The 16,776-nt window shown below is 46.4% G+C and overlaps 1 protein-coding gene across 1 annotated transcript in view; it reads left to right on the top strand.

The window, feature by feature from the left end:
* Positions 1–1,954: 1,954 nt before the first annotated feature.
* Positions 1,955–16,776, top strand: part of Col22a1 (collagen type XXII alpha 1 chain) — a 241,795-nt gene continuing 226,973 nt past the window's right edge. Inside the window, 1 exon segment of the mRNA NM_001447163.1 lies at positions 1,955–2,394. The gene's annotated coding sequence lies outside the window, so the exon portion shown is untranslated.

The following is a 16,776-nucleotide window of genomic DNA, read 5'->3' as shown; positions in this document are numbered from 1 at the left end:
CTGTTGGGAGTGCCTTTCCAGATCACCTGCTCACTACCCACTGCCTCTGTCTGGCCTGGTGGCCTCACATCACAGCAGTGAGAAAGCAGATCAGTCGCCTCTGTTTCTGTGGTAGAGCCGCTCCTATCAAAGACATGAAGTATTTCCACACAGACAGTTGGATTCAGACGATGGTAGCAGGGCTTGTGTGAGTGGCAGTCCTGCCTCTCTCCCGGAACCCTAACATCTACAGGGGCTTGTAGGGTTCTCCCACTGGGGGCATGGAATCCTAACAGCTACACAGGCTTGCAGGGTTCTCCTGCTGATGGAGATGTTTGTCCAGCATCTTAGGAGGAATTGCAGAGTATAAATGGAGTAGACACTTCACACCTTATCCCTCAAAATGGTATACTGAGTGTGTGTAAAATAAAACAAAAATAAAATTGCAAACCAAGGGAGGGGAGCACTACCTGGATAATAGTACAGCCCGGGAGGCTGTAAGCCCCGTCCACTAGCTGATCTCAGGAGTGCTGTCCAGAAACAACAATAATCAGGAAGGGGGTGGGGATATGCTAGGCCATGGGGAAGCTGTGGTTCAGGGGTTCATAAGGACGGTGGGTTATGTCCTCACAACGAGGACAGGTTTATCACAGACTGGGAAAGCCATTCTGGGTACCCCATCATGGCTGTCTCACAAGAATGTCAAATCCACTTTCAGTAGACTTTTGCTCTGTCTGTTCTACATGCCCAACAGACTACCCCAGTTTTTCTACCCTTCATTTATGTGTCTACCGTATGTAAAGCAGGGCAAGCCCCAAGACACTCCAATCTGGTTGTCACTCTCCATTTCTACCACCTGGATGGGAGACATAGTGGCTTATGTGATTTTCATTCCCCCATAGGCTGCAAGTAAGCCTAGAAAGTCACCTTGGTTTATCTAGCCGTTGTCATATCTTTAGCTCCCGTACACACTGCTGAGCGACCACTCTAAGCCTGTCCCAGGCTCTGGTCCACTTAGCCAGCACCTAACACTGTCACTGGGGTAGCTGAAACGTAAGGAAGAAAAAGGAAAGGGTGTGGGGTGCTGTTGTGAGTTCCTTGGTCACAGAGGAGCCCCGCGGTGTGTCTGTTTATAAATGTTGCTACACAGGCAGCCAAATAAAGACACTCTGCAGCTTAGGAGACTGAGCGTAGGGTTGGAGGGACTTTGCCAATTAAGCAATGCTCTCATCTTGCCCATTTCAAAATACCCTGCCTGGCCCATTTTTAGGAACAGTGCTCAGAAAGAAAAAGTCGAAGGGCGTCTGCGCCAGCACCTGCTCCTGGTCTTCCATTGGTGACCTCATCAGCCCTACGTGGGCTCCCTCCCTGCCTTGATGGTGACACTGGGCTGGTGGATGACCAAGGCTCTTTCTCTCCTCTGAGATGGGCAATAGAATCATAGCCCTTGGTTATCCCAAGGCTTCAGGGAGAAGTGAAAGTTCCCTAAATAGGGCGAACGGTGGAAAGAGTCTCTGGCATTGATAAGTGTGTTTCTGTTTCTGTTTCAGCAAGAAGTGTGAGGGCTGGACAAGGGGCGCTGTGCACACACGCCCCTCCCCCAGCCCTGTGCTCCAAACTTTCCAAACTGGTCCCAAACAGCTGCCTCTAAACTCGGTGGGTTATTTCAGAGCTCTCTGTAAAGGGACCAAAATATCTAGTGAAGTCCTTAACTAGACAGTTGTTCAAGCTCTCCTGGGCTTCCCAAGGCCTCGCTGACTCTGGAATATCAAAACCTTTATTTGCGCAGCCTCCTTCCTCCTCCTCTTTTCTGCTGGGGCCCTGACCTCCTTCAGAGTGTATCCTCTAGGGTCACGGAACTCCATCAGCCCAGGCGCCGCCCTCTAGGCTCCCAAAGGGACTAAGGCTAAGCCCTCCCTCTCAAGCCCCGCCCCAGCCCATGTTCACGACCCCGCCCACTCCCGTCTCCTCCCCCTAGGCAGGGAGCTTTTAGCCGGGGAAACCCAGAGACCAGCCAGTGAGCCCCTGGGGAGGCCTGGGGCAGCTTTGTTCCTGGACAGAACAGGCTTGAGAGGGCTGTGGCTTCTCCCCTAGGACCTGCTTGTCCCTTTTCTGCTTTGCCTCTCTCACACACTTGCCATTCTTCTCTGATAAGCTTCAGCTTTTCCCTCTAACTGCAGCCTTGAAAGCTAGCTCTGTTTTGGGACCCATGGTCTAGGAGAAAGCTCCCACATTTTGCCTGGAGACTGAGGAGTGTTAGAACTTCTTTTTAGTGACAGGCAAGGTATTTGTATGCTATAGGGGAATCCCAGAAGGGAACTGCCTGAGACTGGCATCTTCCCTGAACCCCGCTTCCAGTGGTTCTGATCCCAGGACACAAGCCCGGGCTGGACCCCTTGAACATCTCCCTGGCAGGTAAGGCCCAGTTTTCTCAGCTGCCTGTGTTGGGGTCATAGGCTCCAGTGAGGGATGAGGGAACATGAGAGTGCTCCTGGCATCCCTGGTCAGCTTCCTGTTGAAGCACTTTGGGGAGCCTCCAATATGAAGGAGACAAACTTTCTTCAGCCTCAGAGGGAAATGAAATCCCCAGTATGTACCTGCTGGTTGTTTCTTAGGAACTGTCCAAGAGGGGCAGAGAGCACAGTGGTCACGGTAGCCATCACCAGAGCCCACTGGAATGGGTGTTTAGAGCTGTTGGGATGTGCGTGCCTCTGGTGGGAAGAAAAGGACCGTGGGGGAGTGGAGGTAGGAAGTATAGCCTCTTTTTGATTTGGTATTGATGGGCAAAGGGCTTTGCCTTCTTGGTCTAAATTTAGATTTCTTTCGCATCTGAGCATGTTGCCGTCCATCCCTGAGGCCAGAGAGGTGCCTCAGTCTGTTTGCTTCTGAATACCATGCACCATAGCAGACCGGGTTTCATGTGTCCATCAGTAAAGCTTAACTTGGATTGGTTTGTGTGTGGACAGACTGGGCGATGACAGGCAGACATGCTTCTCTGGCATTTGGGATGTCCCCATTACTCCAGCCATCACTGTAACCATCCCTGTCATCCTGCAGACCCCTCGCTCTGCGTTGGCTCTCCTTTTGTCTACGTGGATCCTTCTGGCTCCTCATCTGCCTCTCACTGACATGTGTCTGAGGAAAGACTAGAAAACCAAAGATTCCTTTTGGATTAGTCCTACTCGCTCTAGGAAGTTCTTCGGCGGCAGTGTTCTGATCTGTTAGAGACAGAAGCTACGTGGGGCTTAGGGATCTGCTATGTGTGGGCCCAGTCCTGACTTTCACTGTCTCCTTGTACAGTTTCCTTATATTGTCTGCCTTCAGCTAAGAGATGTATCTAGAGAACTTCCATTTCCTCATTTGTGAAGAGATGGTACTAGGAGCGATTGAGTCCTTAACAAGGGAAGTGGCCAGGCATTTGATATCTTAGTTTGTTTCTGTCTCCTGAACCTGGGGCCTCTCCTCAACACTGCCCCTGAGAAGCCACAGGGAGCCATAATCCTTATGTTATTAGAGAAGAGGTTGAATGGGGTAAGGGACTCCTTTCCAGAACTCCAGCAAGACTCTGGTCATGAGCCCTTAGAAATGTTTGCAGCAGAAATGAGCTTGTATCTTGTATTACTGGGATGTGTTCAAAGTTTAACACATTCTCATATGTTCTTACCCGGCCATAATGGTAGTGAGCGGTGTGCCAGCCAACTTCCCCCACAGAGACTTCAACTCTCCCATGGCCATTTTTATTGTTCACTAATGCCAATGTTTACATTTCATGCTCAGTATCCTATCTCCTTGAGTCCCTGCAAGGTCTTCGATGGCTGTCAGAGAAGTGATGAGCACTTCAGGCATGCATAGGCTCCCTGGCCATCTGTGGCCTTGAGATGACCCTGAAGTGTGTCTGTCTTAGCCTGATGACCAACTCAACTCTATGTTTGAGTCAACTGTAAGAGAGTCACATTTAAGTAGACATGCATCCAAGAAATGTCTTTGGGATAGAAACCTTATTTGAATGAAAAATTAATAACACCTAGAAAAGTCTTTTGGTGTAGAGGGGGAAAGACAGGTAACCATGTGCCTTGGGGTTTCCTGGGGAATAGACACTGACCTGCAATTTTGTTTCTGATGGGTTGAATTAGAACTAGTGGGACAATTTCCTTGAACTCTGGATTCCAGGTCAGTTGGAAAAATCATCCAGTTAACTCTTCGCTAGGTAGTGAGTCCCTCACTGTGGGGAATATTCAGATGAAGGCTGGACAGCTATTTTCTGGGACATTTGAAAGGCTACTTTAAATATGAGTGCTGGGGTAAGATGAGCTTTTAAGGGCTCTTACTAGCTTGATATCCAGCCATTTGAAAACATATCCTTCCAGTCTTGAATTTCTGCCTTCCTTTCTTTAGTGTTACTGTTGTTGATGGTTTTGAGGAGGTTTGCACTGGTGTGTGATTGTTGTAGCATTGACTGTGAATGGCCTGTGCTCCTCTACTTATGAGTTTATAAACAAATACCAGAGAGATATTAGTTCAGCATACACATAGCCCTTTTCTCCATGCTGGGCAAATGTCTTGACACATTATTGCTGCTCTCTAGCAGAACCAGAAAGTGGGAAAGACCTCTGTGGGTATTTTAGAGTAGGAAAGGTGCCCAAGGATTGTTTAAGCAGTCTCTATTCAGAAATTGAAGCCATGCCAAGCTGCTTAGCAAAAATAGTTATAAAACCTGGTGAGATGAAGGGAGTTGTTTTTGTCCATTTTACAGATGAGCAAAAGGAGATCTGGAGAATGGTGCTGACTTGCTTGTTTGGCTTGTAAGGACCAAGCATGAAGTACTAGATCTCATCAGGTGCTGGCACTAGGAGAGCGAGAGCGAGAGCGAGAGCGAGAGCGAGAGCGAGAGCGAGAGCGAGAGCGAGAGAGAGAGAGAGAGAGAGAGAGAGAAGAGAGAAAGAACACACATATATCTACATATGTAACATATGTATGTGTATGTGTATTGGGGGCAGATTTATTAACATGTAAGGTGAAGTGGCCAGGATGAAATCTCTTCCTTTGTATCTATCTGGAGCTGGTGCAAGGCTTACTGAGTTAATGAGGGTATGGATGATTATATAGTGAATATCTGAATGAATGCATTTTCTGATATGACCACCTCTCAGCTTTATAACTCAGTGAAATCAGTCATTATGATTTCATTGCTCATTGATCCTAACATTATGGGCTGCTTCTGAGCACCCTGCAGAGGGAAGAGCCTCTCTGGCCTTACTGACCTTTTGCAGTTGCCTTGAGCATCTGAGTGCAGAGACACAGGCGAGAATGGACCTCAGATGGTTCCCAAGGAATAGGATTTCTGGGTCATAGGTTATGGGCAGAATACTGGTTTTCAGGACACTTTAGGTCTGAGGATTCAGGACAAAATACCAATTGGAGTGCCGTCAGCATGCACAAAGGAAGTTTGCTTTTTGGCAGTCATCCAGTGAATGTGTAAGTGAGTGCAATAGCGCCTGCCTGCTGCACCCCTGAAGACACTGCCAGAAGCCATGCAGAGGCCTGTTGCAAACTGCACCAGGTCCCTAATGTCTTCGTCTCATCCACATGCACCTGCAGTCTCTTGTCTGCTTCTAGTGCCTGGCATCACAACTTCCATTGCCCCACAACATAACATTGTTATGTTTGGGTACACAGGAGAGAATATCTTTTAAAACTTTTGGCTGGAACCCTCTCTAGAGAGAGGTTGTTTCTGAGACAGTATACTAGTAGATACTGGACAGTTGTAGTTGGCCTGATCTGCCCAGGAGCTAAATTGCAGGGCTGTAATCTTCCGCTAGTGCCAGAAAACCAAGAAAAAACAAACACACCACAGCACCAAATCAGATGAGATTTTATTTGAAGGGTGGGTGTAAAGCTTCAGGTAGACCAGCAGGGATCAGTTACAATGCTCAAGTTCTGCTGCTGTATTGCCCAGCGCTGTGCCTGAATCTGACAATACCATGTTTACAGTCACCAGTCTGGCAGGAGAGCGGCTCTCATGTTACGTGCCCTACCACAGGGAAATATAGCCAAAGGAAATAAAGTAAAAACAGAAACACAAACATCACCAAGAGAGTCTGGGCTAACCCCAGAGGGTTCTGACATTAAACACACCCACTGTAGGGGCTTTGCACTGAGCTCTCTGAGTGTTCACTGTGGGGCCCTGGCTGGGCCCTTACTGAGTCCAGGATCTGCCATGTTGTTCATAGGGCCCTGAACCCTTGCAGCATAGGAGGTGCAGCTACCTCCTTAAATCAGCCTGTGGTGTGGTCTTGGACTTCCGGTTAGGTTCTCCCTTCATCCAAATGGGAACTCTGTCCCTATCACTCTCTAGTCTTTTGGGTATGCTCAGAGCAATTGAATCCATTTCCCAGGACACACTTTTGAGCTCTGCATAAACAAAACCTGAATCTTTCTGGTACTATCTGAGACAGAGTTCTCCTTGTCTCTGGGCAGAGCCTAGGTGTCATCAGCTGTGCTGCTGTCCTCTGCAGACTAGACTGAGGCTCGGGGACATTCCATGAGTAAGTGTGAGAACTGGGATTCAAACTCATCACTAGGCCCAATATGCTGGTCCTTAACATTCCAAAGAGATCTGTGTGTTTCATACAGATGAATAGAAGGTAAAGCTGTGTAATTATGTAAAGGCAAGTGTATGTAATTCCCTTAAGCAGGAAGATAGAGCTGCTGGGAATGTTACTTTAAATGGCTACCCGATAGTGTACTTAATTCATAAAGGTGATAACTGGCATGTTGTGACAAAGTACAACAGACCCAGCGGCCCTTCTCAGTTTTCTCTGTGGAGGGGCAGTCTAGTGCATGTCCCTTTATAATCTTATCCATATCCAAACACACTTGCCAATAAAAATCTAATATCTGAATAATCTGGGAACAGCAGTTGACAGATGGGAAAAGATGTGCTTCTATATCATGGTGTCTGGCTGGGAGGCAGAGGCACGGGGGACCGGAGGTGTTTATATGTCACTTTGATTTGCTTGGTTCAATGCTTTCTGGGAGCCTATTGGGATGCAGTGCTGGGACTCCCCAACCTTGTCAGGTTGAGTGGAAAACAGATGGGTGACCACTAGGATGCTGGAGAAAGCCAGGTAAGACCCATCTGGCAGTAACTGTAGGTGCCCATGATCCAGCACTTAATCACCTTTTATAATCACCCTTTGGCATACCTGTGAGGCCAGGCACCAAGCTCTCTATTAGTGTCTACACAATTCTGGGTGCATAAGAGACTCAGCCAGTTTCTCAGGTTGAAATCTACCCCTGATTCCTGACTCAGAGTAGTATTAGATTCATGAAATTTCAATTAAATTTACATTGCAGTTACATAAGTCAATGAAATATTAGAATTGGGAAAAGGATATGGGGTAGGCCATGCCCAGACTGAGCCTGGCATACAGGTCAGGGAGGGTTCTATCTGCTTGCCAGGTACTCTGGCACCCTGGCCATGTGGAGGCCTCTGACTGAGCCTGGGGCCCTAAATTCATGGCCTGGGCTGTGCCACTAGTCATGAGACTGGCCTAGGTCTGAATTTAGCTCCTTTTTTGGGTAGCTGTGCAGTTTCCAGAGCTTTGCATAGGATGTCTGGGCTGGAGCCTAGGGACTAGAAGTGGAAGGCCAGATGAACACCACCTGGTCAGCAAACAAATATGACATCCTCAAATCTTGGCCAGCTGTCCTTTGCCAAAACCTCAGGCTTCTACAGGAAATTGGCTAGAGAGTCCCTTTTGTGATTGATGTGAGATCCCTCTTGGTCCCTTTCATTGGCCATATCTGTGGCTCAGTTATGTGAAGAGAGACTCACACTGCAGGTCCCTCTTCCTGTCCCTTCAAGGGCAGGTTTGATCTTTGTGTGCTCAGCTCATTCTGAAGGCCTGTAGGGTTCTGGTAGGTTCATGTGTCTTTGCTGAAAAGAAGCAAATGAAAATGCCTGGGTAATTAGACAAAGAGAGTGACTTATGCTAGTCCATGCTTTTTCTGCTCTCTGAGAAAAATATGTATGCATGTATATATGAATATATGTATGTAATAATAGTTCCATTTTACTAAGCTACATATGCAGCTCAGATCCCTGACTCGTGGACTCATTGATGCTTATTGCACAGCCTCTCTGAGCACCCACTCATATCCATCTCTGTTCCAGCCACTGAGGAAGACAGAGCAGACACACAGTGTGGGCACAATCAATAGCTTACCTCTTTTTGTAAGGCAGAGTTTTATTATATTTATTATTATATTACTGTCACTGAATGTTTACTATTTCTGCCTGAGCTTCCTTAGTGCTGGGATTATAGGCAAGTGCCACTGAGCCCAATAGGCAGTTTTCTAATATACCTATGCAGTGTTAAAAGCAGGCTGTGTGGGAGCTTGAGGAGGATGGTGTCATACTCCTTAATTGAGAACCTGGGGTCTGTTTTGCTGACACCAAAGCTGGGTTTTGAAGGCTGCATAGGAGTCTGCCTGAGAGGGGAAATACATCATCTCTTAGTGTCATGAAGTCAGGAAAAGGAAGAACCAGTGTTGTAGGCAGAGTGACTTTGGGGCTAGAGAACGAGGATCGTGAACTGGGGTAAAGAGCCATGTGGCAGGTACAAGAGGCTGGGGACAGACTGAGAGGTGATAGATTAAGAGAGCCCAAAGAAGGTTTAAAGCTATAAGATGCCCTCCAGGAAGGCATTCGTACATAGGGTGAGTAAGCCATTCACACACAGAGAGTAAAGGAGGCTGGAGATTTATAATCTGGCAAACAGAGACACAGAACATCACCCTCAGAGGGAATGCAGTGGGTGGTCTGAGACAGTATGGAGAGCCAGATTATAGACTACAGATATGCTTTAGGCAGGGCTCCCACCTGAGGAACCCTGAACGTAGCTAATGCTGTTGCAGCAAGAGTGGGAACAGAACTCCCTGTCTTCCTTCAGCTGCCTCATCTACAGATGACTCCTATCTCAGCCCCATCCTGCTGCTGGGATGCTGAGCTAGACTTAGTGTTTGGCAAGGTAGTGGGGTTCCTGTCTTTAGGTACATTTAAGAGAAGTGAGTGTGTCAAGAATGGAGACAACAGTTAAGCACCCACTGATGGATGTTGGGGAAACCTGTGATGTTGGATAAAGTTTTTTGAGCACCATTCTACTGCTGTGTAGAGTTTTCAGTATGCAATTAGACCAAAAAGGATTCTCTGCTTTCAACAGCTCCCTCTTACCAACTGCATGCTCTTAGTTTTCTTTCTCTCTCTCATCTCCCTTAGTGGCCCCCACCCCTGTTATTGCCATGCAACCAGGCGCTGAGCTAGCAATTGCTCTACCTTCCATGCCATAGGAGAGTCTGGTCAATGTGCCCTTCTTAGAGTTGAAGTGACGGAAGGTAGGACAGAGACTAGCTCCCCTAACACTGCAATTATACGGTGTAGGCAGAACTGAGCCCGAGTCAGTGTGGCTCTCTGCAGACCTGTTGCTCCCAGAACAGAGGCCCTGCCATGTGCCTTCTCATCCTTCCCCAGATAAATGGGAGCCCCCTGGGACAGCGTGGAGTCCAGACCACTATTTATACGCATTGCTTCACCAGGGCAGACACTCTTAAAATACGTTAAACAGAAATATCCACTGTGTCCTCACGCCCCTGTAATTTGAGCTGATCTATGAATGAACTGGGCAGAATTCCACACTGAAAATATGGACGAAAGAGGCCTGGTGCTCTGAAGCCCTCAGATGCCTGAAGAGTTTAATAAGCAGTAAAGAGACATTTGAATGTTCTCCTGCCAATTGAGGAGCTGTTTGGGGGCATCCACCTTCCTATCCGTGCCATAGCATTGTTGGCACTGAAGGCTTGTGCTAGTAGTGTGTGTGGAGATGGGATTTGGAGGTTGGAAGGAGAGCTCAAACTTGGTCATTCTCAGAAACCTTATCTAAGTTGAGGTTTTGGTCAAAGGTGAGAGGAGAGGAAGGGATTAGGCAGGGAGGGAGCTAGAGGAATCTGGGATACCTGGGGGAGTGAAGGCAGATTCTCAAAGAGGAGGGGCCACTGTCTGTGGCTTTGTGAGATACAGCAAGATTCTGCTTCATTTGTTAAAGCGAATGGACCCAGTGTGAATCCTTTGAAAAGGAGGGTTGGGGAAGTGCTTGACTCAAGATACAGAAAAGCAGGACCTCTGGGCAAAGCTGGGTCAATGTGGCAAAGTGACAGACAGGATCTTTCTCACCTCAACATATGATTACCCTTCTGCAGGGACAGATGACTATTTGTATCTCATTGGGAACACAGCCCCTTTCCTAGCAGGAATGGTGGAGGTTTGTGTACTTGTTCTGGTCATCAGATCGAAGGAAACAAAGTCCCAGGAGACTCAGGTCTTTCCCATGCCAGCTGCTGGCCAGGAAAGTGGGTACATTCACGAGAAGCTCTTTGACTGGAATAAAAGGAAGTTTCCCCAAAACAACAGATGGATTCTGATGCCTGAAGGAGGAGGCAGAGGTGGTCATGGGCAACACTAGTGTGCAGAAACTCGAAGGGTGCCAGTGCAGAGGGCCTTGGGTCCCAGATGTATCATAACTGAAGCACTGAGTCTTCTGTCTCCACTCTCCTTAAAGTTTAGGGCTCAGATGACGTGTGTTTTAGTTTAGGAACATGATTCAGGTTTGACGGCTGGACACACTCTGTCTCTTGTGGGTGTCAATCTCTATTCTATCTGTAGTCCGGAAACAGAGATGAGTGCTGGGGCTTAACTTCCTTCTTTCTTATTCAGTCCAGGATCCCCCCCCCACCCCCCGGGATCCCACATTAGGTTAGACCTTCCTTCTCCTTACACCTTTCTGGAGATGCCTGCCCTCATAGGCTCATCCATAGGTGTCTCTAAATCCTGTTACATTAATGAATCAAGATTAAGCATCACACAAGAAAGTCCCACAAATCCTTTGTTTTCATATATTTATTCATTTTACACTCCTGTTGCAACCCCCACCCAGGTCCCCCTCTCACAGCTCCTCCTCTTTTTCCACTCCCTTTCTCCTCTGAGAAGGGGGAGATCCCCCTTGGATATCACCCTACCCTGGTACATCAGGTCATTGCAGGACTAGCCACATCCTCTCCCACTGAGGACAGACAAGGTGACCAGGTTAGGGGAACTGGATCCACAGGAGGCAACAGAGTTGGGGACACCCCTTGCTCTAGTTTTTGGTGAACCCGCATGAAAACCAAGCTGCACATATATCTTGAGGGGAAAAGTCTAGGAAGGATTCCTTGTCTTAACCATCAGAACACTCAGGTTGATCCTTGGGGTTATTGAAGGAACATCCTGTGAAACAGCTGAAATTCAGGGGTTTTTTGAAAATGAAGCCTCTGTTACCCTCACTCTGCTCTCTCAGATGTTGCTCAAAACCTCCTTCCTATGCCTGGTGTCCCATATCCCCATCCTCAGTGCTTGGTCAGCAAGGTCTTGGTGCTGGTCAGCTGCAGCAGGAACATTAATCTTGTATTCCGTGAAGGGAGCTGCCTGCCCTCCCATCTCAGGCAATGCTAACCCATTGTTCTAACTGATTTGGTTGGGTAGGATAATGGGTTCCTCCTTTAATTCTCTGGATTGTCCCCTTACCCCCAATTATTTGCTGAAATCTAACTTTCAGAATGTAGGTGTCCTGGTATTTGAAATTGAGGTCTTTGGGAGGTATTGAACCATGACGTCAGGACTCTCTTGAATGAGTTAAACTTGTAAGAGTCCCAAAATTACTACAGGATGAGATAAGGCTTCCCCTTCCCAGCACAGATGGCCCACCCTGAGATAAGATATTTTCCCATTCTTGTGGTTATCTCCAGGCTGTTCTTTGGGAGGGGGTTTTATGATCTTGTTCTGGATTTTATGGTCTGTCCCTAGAGCTGGTGTCTTATGGCCTAGTTTCTGGGACTTAGGGTCTGTTCTTGGAGCTGGTATCTTACAGCCTTTTTTCGAAATCAAGCCTGGTCCTTAAATGGAGACAAATGGGGTCCTTAAATGGAGATAAATGGGGTTTATGTTGTCCTTTCAAAATTAACCTTATCAAAGACCAGAGGGGCTCCCTTCTGTCATGTCAGACACAGGGAGGAGATAGCTATCTATGAGTGAGGCAGTGACACTCAGCAATATCATATCTGTTGGTACCTTGATTTGGGATTTCCAGATGCTAGTACTATACACTTAAGCCCCAAGAACAACTGGTCTAATCTTAGTTTCTTATAGCAGCCTGTGTGAAATAAGACACACACTGTAGTTCAGCTGTATGTTGCTAGAAGATTATATGAAGACATATAATCTTATTCAAATTCCATTCATTTGCTGAAGCTGTGAATAATCAAAGTGGATTGATTTCAATGATAATAACTGCATTGTTATTGGAGTTTGTTTTTTGGCCAATGAGCTGGGCTGTAGGGGCACAGCTTGGCCTCAGGAACTGGACTTTGGGGACACAGCTTGAACTCAGGGAGTCTGCAGGGACGCTGTTCATCAAGGGAGTTATCACATGGGCAAATGCTTGACACAGAAGAAACCCAGTATATAGTGAATATTTCCTTCCGTCTAACCCTCAACCAAGATTCTAGTTTCCTTTCCGTTTCACATTGTTGATATAACCCCAAACAACTGTAAAAACAGAACAGGGTGAGCTAGCACCCAAATGTGATTCCCATTCACAGTGTTTTGTTTAAAAGAAAATTATTGTATGAACTTGAGATTGCAATATGTATAAATACGAGGATATGTGTATATACCATTTAACTTGGTTTATCAAACATTTTATTACTGTGTTAAAAATTTGTAAATAGAAGATAAATGAAGCCTCTGCCTGCTCTGGAACACATAACCATGACACCCCACTGAGAGGACCACGGCAATCAGTCACATGTCATAAAACCCTGGTGTTCTCCATGCTAATGAGTTATCTTTCTCCCTACAAAAGGTAGTGCCTGGCTTACCCTGGGAAAAGCGTGTGGAGTCTCATCTACCATCAAATTTAAAGCAATTTGAACAAGCATTGACCATCTCTTCATCAAGGATTGCCATGGCGGAGGTTGGGGGGTGCTTCTTTGTAAAGAGATTATTTAAATCTCTAGGAGAAGGCCTTCTGTCTTTCAGCTTTCCAAATTCTTGGCACTCACTCAGAATTAAACCCTATTCCTGATCCAGGGCTCTACCTCCCCTTAAGTGTGGATGCTCTGAAGGGAAACATGGACTGGGGACCCTGTTTTTCACTCCCAGCAGTATGCCAGTGGTGCCTGGGTACACAGGAGACTGGGAACCACAGAAATCATCCCAAACTCCACTGTTTCCCACCTGGGAAAACACAGAATTAGGACCCTATAACGAATTGTGGTCTGCCTCCCCTGAGTGGCAAGTGGGTCATGCTCCAGGCACTCTGGTAGCAAGCAGGATAGGAGTAGGTAGCCACTCCAGGACTATATCTTGTTTTCCTTTTCTTTGTGTTAGAGACTGTGACTTGCTATGTAGTCCTGACAGACTTCAAACTTGAAAATCTTCTCTCGCCACAATTTCTGGAACTACAGCTGTGTACCATCATAAATCAACTACATCTGCTAATTTTTTTCATTTGCTTCTAGAGTTTTTGGTTGCTCATTGAAATAATTGCATGAGTATACCTTTAAAATTAGTTGAAGACAGTTTGAAAATTTGTGGCATTATAGTCGTTTTTCCATGAAGTTGTAATTGTTCTAATTCTTTCTGTCACTATTCATTTGTAGTTATATGGCTAACAGTGGCATTGCTACTTTGGGTAACACTTTTCGAGTCTAGTTTGCATACTCCTGGGGCAGCATGGGTTCTGATAGACCTATGTCATCACTTTGTGAGCTGCTGGATAGACCGATAGTGTCAATGACAGTTGTCCTGACTTAGACACCATCCTCAGTATGTATGTATTGAGGAATGAAGACATGTTCCAAGCCACACAGTGCTTAGTTTTAAACCTAGGGTCTTGCCTGGCTCCGGGCAGCCCTATTGTACTGGAAATTGCTTAGCCTTAATCTGCCACCTCTAACCTAACAGTAGAGTTTGCTTCTTGTAAAGTTTAACAAGTCTGGGCTAGGGGCTCGGAGCTGGGTTGTGTTATGAAGGAAAACATATCTCGGTGGCCTATGCTGTCCACATCATGACTTGATATTCTAGCCAGATTTCTGCTCAGAACACAGCTCAACACCCAGCAGCACAGCAGTAGTACTCTAGGACACCCTGGTCCCACCCTCGGCAGCATGGACTCTGCCTGGGCTGCCGTAGTAGTGTGCCGGATCTCATTTTCTTTCTCTAAATTGGTTTCTACCCGGTATTTGTCTTTCTTCTCCCTTCTCTGGGTCCCTGGATAAGGAATGTTCGTTACTATGGCAATGGGCTGGCTCGTGGAAGGAACTCAGCTCACTAAATTAATTGCTGGACTTTTGGGGGACTAATGGCAGTGCTCTGCCTCCCAGGGCCATTGGTGTGTGGCCTACGTCATTCCAACTTGGCAGCTAGCTCTTGGAAATAGATGAAAGCCAAGTGGGAGGGAGCTGGCATGATGGTTGTCCTTACCCACTGCACTGCCACCTAAGGTGAGATGGGGAGGGTAGAGATCTACATGAAATCTCACATTTCTTCTGTTCTGTCAGATCCCTGCTACATACTTTGCAGAAATCCCTGCCCGTAACTCATGCTACCATTCTGGAACAGAGATGGTTCTCTTCAGACACTCAAGAGAACAGGAACTGCTAATTTGGTCACTGGAGAACACAGCCTGGATTCCACACCACACTCCCCTCTGTGGATAACTAGGGAGCACTCCACTTATCACGGTGGAAGGCTCTTCTTTATTCCTGTCATACTATCTGGAAGAAATGAGCAGAGGGGTCCTAACTCACACTATGAAAAAGTATTGCCTGAATGCAAGACACCCAAAACTGTTGGAATAAAGCAGGACTACAGACTAATACCATTCATGAATATAGATTTAAAACTCCTCATTGAACGTTAGTCAAGCAAATTCAACAATGAAAACATACAGAGCACTTGGGCTTATCCTATGTGTGCAAGTTTGGTTCAATACCATTAAACCAATTACTGTCAGCTGAGAACCAAATAAGAAAGTACCCTTGCCCTCTATCTGTCTTACTCAGAAGTCTTCCCAAAGACCTGCCCCTCAAACCCCACTTCTGAAATCCCATTCTTCTGCTTACTATAAATTGGGAACTGCATGGTTTGATTTGTGATTGGGTTCTTTAATTGTTTACCTTCTCTTCCTTTGCAGTAATGTTGCTCCAGATATACTGTAGATAATGAAAGAGGCAGGATTCTGCCAGAAGATTCTTAGGTGGGCTGGGCTTATCCTGGGGCTCAAGTCATTAAAGTTGCTGCTCTTTTGTTATTCTGTTTCTGTCTGTGAAAACAAGTCTGGCAGGCTTACTGTTACATAAAATGGTTGCTATATATGAAACCTTTAGAATGGTCCCCAGAGTTTAGTGAGCATGAAATACTATATGATGGTTAATGGCAGGAAGGATACATCCTTGGTATCATTGAGACCTGACCCCAGGTCCAGCATGGTCATTACTGGTGGTGTGTGCTTGGGGAAGTTTCTATATTATGTACTTCATACATGCATTACCAGCAGAGTGGCGATTATGGTGCATCGTGCAAGTGTGCCATAAGTGCTGACAGTCAGTCAGGGGGTAGTGAGGAGGGAAATGGAGATGCCCACTCTGGGGAGGGGGTGTGGAGACAGAAGCATGCAGTGCCTTCAAAATAAACTATTTTCACCGATGCCAGCATTTGCCTCTGGACACTTTAGGTTCTGTGAGTGTCAGGAACAAGCAGGCCCGGGATTTATGTCTGTATCTAGCTCATTTTCCTCTTCTAGCTTTCTGCTGGGAAGGGCTTTGAGCTCTCTGAGTAGAGTCCCTGTTTGTGACTCCTGTAAGTTATACCTCACTGTCCACAAAGCCCTGGTCTGCACATCTCTCAGCTTCATAGCACTGATGGGCTATTGGAAACACAGAAGACATCTTTCTACCTCCATATAGGGTGCTGGGATCCAGACAGTGCCCAGATAGTGATGTCATGGTCATGGTAGAACCTGCTGCCTATTATTTTCTCTTAGGTCAGTGAATCTGCTTTCGTGGCTAGTAGATCTCCTAGAATCTCTGTCATCTTTGGTGACCTCTTTGCCAAATCTCAGGATTGCAATATTTTCAAAGAAGGACCCTGTTCTTCTCTCTGGCGCACTCAGGTTCTGGGAGAGTAACCATGCTAGGATGTGAGCAGAGCTTGTTATAAAAACCTGACCTATGCCTAGTGCCTTAAGGCCACTGAGAGGACTTTTTTTTTTCAACAGTGGGCTTCCCTGGGGTGAAGTCTGGGAATACTGCATTCTTCCAGTGTTCCAGGGCAGAATTCCTTCTCTTAAAATTTCAGCTTCTAGCCTTGGAATTCTAAGGAAGCCCTCTGCATTCCTCAGCTCATGGCAGCTGACGGCCAGTTTTGTCTTCCCTTGCAGCTGTACTCGTGGTTCTAAGTTACCTTCTTCTTTCATCTAGAAAGTTCCTCATGAAGACAGTAAACCCAGTCAAAAAACCAGTTCATGTTAATTTCTATATTAAACTAAAAAGTGACCATCAACCTGTATTTTACCAGTAACTGTATTTTCTACTTGCTGTGGAGACAACATATTCAGAATTGTGATGTGAACATCTTTATAGTACTTTATTTTAAAATACTTGTTTCCTATTTTACTTACTTATTTTTGACTTAAATTTTGTGTT

The sequence above is a fragment of the Rattus norvegicus genome, chromosome 7 (assembly GCF_021556685.1).
Source record: "Rattus norvegicus strain SHRSP/BbbUtx chromosome 7, alternate assembly SHRSP_T2T, whole genome shotgun sequence".
Classification (NCBI taxonomy): domain Eukaryota; kingdom Metazoa; phylum Chordata; class Mammalia; order Rodentia; family Muridae; genus Rattus; species Rattus norvegicus.
Note: the sequence above shows the minus strand (reverse complement) of the source record. Positions and strands in the feature narration are given on the sequence as shown.